At 41.1% G+C, this 4,918-nt stretch overlaps 1 long non-coding RNA gene across 1 annotated transcript; it reads left to right on the forward strand.

Annotated features, from left to right (window-relative positions):
• The first annotated feature begins 3,969 nt into the window (after positions 1-3,969).
• On the forward strand, positions 3,970-4,666 carry LOC116547849. Its single transcript, XR_004267207.1, has 3 exons — positions 3,970-4,149; positions 4,234-4,275; positions 4,625-4,666. It is a non-coding gene; the product is annotated as an uncharacterized LOC116547849 (long non-coding RNA).
• The last annotated feature ends 252 nt before the right edge of the window (positions 4,667-4,918 follow it).

The following is a 4,918-nucleotide window of genomic DNA, read 5'->3' on the forward strand; positions in this document are numbered from 1 at the left end:
GTTCTTTTGCATTTGCTGAGGAGTGATTTACTCCCAATTATGTGGTCAATTTTAGAGTAGGTGTGATGTGGTGCTGAGAAGAATGTATATTCTGTGGATTTGGGGTGGAGAGTTCTGTAAATGTCTATTAGGTTTGCTTGGTCCAGGTCTGAGTTCAAGTCCTGGATATCCTTGTTAATTTTCTGTCTGGTTGATCTGTCTAATGTTGACAATGGGGTGTTAAAGTCTCCCACTATTATTGTGTGGGAGTCTAAGTCCCTTTGTAAGTCATTAAGAACTTGCCTTATGTATCTGGGTGCTCCTGTATTGGGTGCGTATATATTTAGGATCGTTAGCTCTTCTTGTTGCATTGATCCTTTTACCATTATGTAATGTCCCTCTTTGTCTCTTATGATCTTTGTTGCTTTAAAGTCTAATTTATCAGAGATGAGAATTGCAACTCCTGCTTTTTTTTGCTCTCCATTTGCTTGGTAAATCTTCCTCCATCCCTTTATTTTGAGCCTTTGTGTATCCTTGCATGTGAGATGGGTTTCCTGGATACAGCACACTGATGGGTTTTGTCTTTTTATCCAATTTGTCAGTCTGTGTCTTTTGATTGGGGCATTTAGTCCATTTACATTTAGGGTTAATATTGTTATGTGTGAATTTGATACTGCCATTTTGGTGCTAGCTGGCTGTTTTGCCCTTTAGTTGAGCTGGTACTTGTTGTTCCTTTATATGTGTAGAGCCTCTTTCAGGAGGTCTTGTAGAGCTGGCCTGGTGGTGACGAAATCTCTGAGTACTTGCATGTTCCCAAAGGATTTTATTTTTCCTTCACTTATGAAGCTTAGTTTGGCTGGATAGGAGATTCTGGGTTGAAAGTTCTTTTCTTTAAGGATGTTGAATATTGGCCCCCATTCTCTTCTGGCTTGTAGGGTTTCTGCTGAGAGATCTGCTGTGAGTCTGATGGGCTTCCCTTTGTGGGAAACCCGACCTTTCTCTCTGGCTGCCCTTAGTATTTTCTCCTTCATTTCGACCCTGGTGAATCTGACGATTATGTGCCTTGGGGTTGCTCTTCTTGACGAATATCTTTGTGGTGTTCTCTGTATTTCCTGGACTTGAATGTTTGCCTGCCTTGCTAGGTTGGGGAAGTTTTCCTGGATAATATCCTGCAGAGTATTTTCCAGCTTGGATTCATTCTCTTCGTCGCATTCGGGTACGCCTATCAAACGTAGATTAGGTCTTTTCACATAGTCCCCCATTTCTTGGAGACTTTGTTCGTTCCTTTTTACCCTTTTTTCTCCAGTCTTGCCTTCCCGTTTTATTTCATTGAGTTGATCTTCGACCTCTGATATCCTTTCTTCTGCTTGGTCAAGTCGGCTGTTGATACTTGTGCATGCTTCACGAAGTTCTCGTGTTGCAGTTTTCAGCTCCATCAATTCACTTATATTCCTTTCTATTTTGTCTATTCTTGTTAGCATTTCGTCAAATCTTTTTTCAAGGTTCTTAGTTTCTTTGCATTTGGTTAGAACATGTTCTTTAAGTTCACAGAAGTTTCTTACTACCCACCTTCTGAATTCTGATTCTGTCATTTCATCACACTCATTTTCCATCCAACCTTGTTCCCTTGCTGGCGAGGAGTTGTGATCCCTTTTAGGAGGAGAGGTGTTCTGGTTTCGGGTGTTTTCATCCTTTTTGTGCCGGTTTCTTCCCATCCTTAAGGATTTATCCACCTGTCGACTTTGTAGTTGCTGGCTTTCAGATTGGGTCTCAAATCTTTCAGATTGACGTTCTGTTTGTTGATGATGAGGTTATTTCTGCTTCTTGGTTTTCCTTCTGACAGTCTGGCCCCTCTGCTGTAGGTCTGCTGAGGTTCACTCCAGGCCCTGCTTGCCTGGGGTTCACCTGCAGCAGCTGTTGAACAGCAAGGGTTTTTACCAGTTTTCTTCTTCTTCTATCTTTGTCCCAGAAGGATACCCGCCTAGTGTCAATCTGATCTCTCCTCTATGAGGTGTCTTTTTGGATATATAGGGGTCAGGGAGCTGCTTGAGGAGACGGTCTTTTCTTTATAGGAGCTCAAATGGTGAGCTGTGAGCTCTGTTGTTGTTCATTCAGAGCTGCTGGGCAGGTACTTTTAGGTCTGCTGCAGCAGAACTCATAAACTGCTTTTCGTTCCCAGGTGCTCTGTCCCAGGGATTTAGGGCTTTATTTATGAGTTTCCGTTATGCTGCTGCCTTCTTTTTTTTTTTTTTTTTCTTTTTTTCCTTCAGACCTGCCCAGCCCAGCAAGGAGGCAGCCTAGTCACTGTCGGCCTATAGCAGCTTTGTTGAGCTGCTGTGGGCTGCACCCCGCTGCCGAGTGAACTTCCCTGCAGTCCTGTTTATATGGGTGTAGTTAGAACTGCTTTGGCGATGGTGGCCCGCCTCTGTTAGGGCGGAGTCTCTGCTGTGGCGTGTTGCCTTGGCAACGGCGGGCTGCCTCAGCAATGGCGGGTTTCCTTGGCAACGGCGGGCTGCCGCGGTAATGGCGGACGCCCCTCCCCCACAGAGCTGGACTGTCCTGGGTTCAGCTGCGCTCGCTGTGAAATTCTCAATCCTGAGTTTCTGGTTGCTGTTCTTTTATGGGGGTGGGGCCAGCCGAGCCTGATCGCCTGGCTCCCTGCCTCAGAGCCTTTTTTAAGTTGGTGTTCCAGTCGCCTGTTGAAGAGGCGCCGGGGTGTGTTTGTTTTCCCCTGCGGCCACTCACTGCGCTGGCTTAAACAGCGGCACTGAGGTATGTGGCGCTTTTTTTTCTTTTTTTTTTTTTGCCCTGGAATCTACTGTCCTGGTTCTCTGCTCAGTCCCCTTTTTGAACCAGCATATGGGCGACTTCCCGTGGCTCCAATCGCCAGCCAAAAGGGCACCCGGACCGGTGTATTTTGTACGGAGAACCGCGGCTCCGGGGCGCCGACAAAGCAGCCGCGCGGGGCTGAGCAGCGGCGCCGGCCGGCACAGCAGCGCTGGCCACAACAGCCGCGCTGGCGAGCGTGGAGCACCTCTGCCCGGGAATTTCCTAGTCTGTGGGCAATAAAAACGCGGCGTCCACTCACCCTCTGCGCTTTCACTGGGAGCTGCAGTCCTGAGCTGTTCCTAAACGGCCATCTTGGATCTCCTCCGACCATATTTTTCTTTTTAAATAGAAGCAGTTTCGTATACTGAACAAATACAACCAATTTCAGCTGGTAATACTTTATTCATTAGAATACAAAACCATATTCTACTATAAAATTAAAACATTAAATTATAAATTCAGGCCACTTCTAAATACATTTCCATTTTACTTGAGAAATTATTTATTCTAGCTTTGACCAATAACGTGCAGATTGTTCATATGATTGCCTGCATATTTGCTGGCAAAGCTTATTCTCTTTATGCCTGCACTAAAGTTGTATATCTTATCCATAAATAATAACCAAGGAGAAACTGACTATATTCTACCACAAATCTTTTAATCTCCCTGATGATACATTATATTTAAGAATTTATGGTGTGTTTATTTTCACAAATTCAGACCTGGTTGAGAATTTAATAAATATGCTTACCTGTGAAATCACAGATATGTCAAACTTTCCAGTTAAGGAAACAGTATACACACTAGGAAAGGAATCAGGAATGCTAAACATTGGATTTGCTTCTGTCAAAACTCAAATAATCTGCTCATCACTGGTTTTGACCCTTTGGGAAATACTTTGTTCTAATATGGCAAAATTACGGATTAGCATTTTTAATCTGTCATCAATAGAGAAAGATGAAAATCAATAACGAATTTACTTTGGACCCTAACTGTTACTCTAGTTTCCATTTTCAGGTTACTTGTGTTTAAAATAGTATCTAAATACATTTAAACATATCAATCCCCCAATAGGATTCATCTTTATTGATCTAGGAAATTACTGGAATAATGTATTTTAGTACCATAGATATGATATAGCTAGTTTGTAACCTCCACAGTTATTAGAGCCAACTGGTCCTCCTGAGAGGTTTTGTAGTATTTTATATTTGTATCTTCAGCATTTAACATTGTCCCTGAACAAATGAAGGTACCCAGCAAATGTTTCTTATAAATGAGTAAATAAAATGAAAATACTAAAACAGAATGTTTTCTCTTCCCTAGCAAGCTCTCCATGCCCAGGTAAGATTATTTATTAAAACTAAAATATTTTAGTATTTCTTTCATGTGTTATGTTTTTATAATGCATGCTTCTTTTTTAAACAGAAATATATTCCAAGAGAGAGAGTGTTCTACCAACCCTGTCTGGTAAAATTTCATTTAAAATTTGCCAAATATAAAATTTAAATAATTAATTAATAGCCATGAATAGAAAACACATAGTCCTAAAGAAGTGGTAGGCTATTATTTTCCTCAAAGTATGAATCTTACACATTGTTTATTTTCCCAAACTATAAAGAGGTTAGCCCTTAGCTAAAACTTTTTTCTAACGTTAGAAAATAAAAAGGGTTTTGATATTTTTTGCTAATCTTCGCATAGAATACAGCCTAATCTAAATTTCATGAATGATGTTATGTATACTCCTGGTACAATGTAAGATAAATGTGTTGTACCAGAAGATGTCTAAGTAATTTAGAATGCATTTCCTTTTATGCAGGAGCAGACTTGCAGAATGAGTGAAAACAACCATGTCCAAGTGGTAATATTTGTTTAATATATTACAAAACAATAATATTTTGTTAAGTTTAAATATGTTTGCTCTTAAGTAGCCCCCTACTCTTGAAGAGAATTTTTCTTCTCAATCATTTCTCTCTCCCAACTTAAATCTCAGTTCTGACAACATCTAATCACATGACCTTGAGCACGCTGTGTATTCTCTTGGACCTTTCTTTTCTCATTTGTGGAGAAAAATAGTATGTGTCTATCAATTTATTTCCTCCTCCAAAACTCC

The sequence above is a fragment of the Sapajus apella genome, unplaced genomic scaffold, assembly GCF_009761245.1.
Source record: "Sapajus apella isolate SASKATOON/1434 unplaced genomic scaffold, GSC_monkey_1.0 scaffold5050, whole genome shotgun sequence".
Taxonomy (NCBI): domain Eukaryota; kingdom Metazoa; phylum Chordata; class Mammalia; order Primates; family Cebidae; genus Sapajus; species Sapajus apella.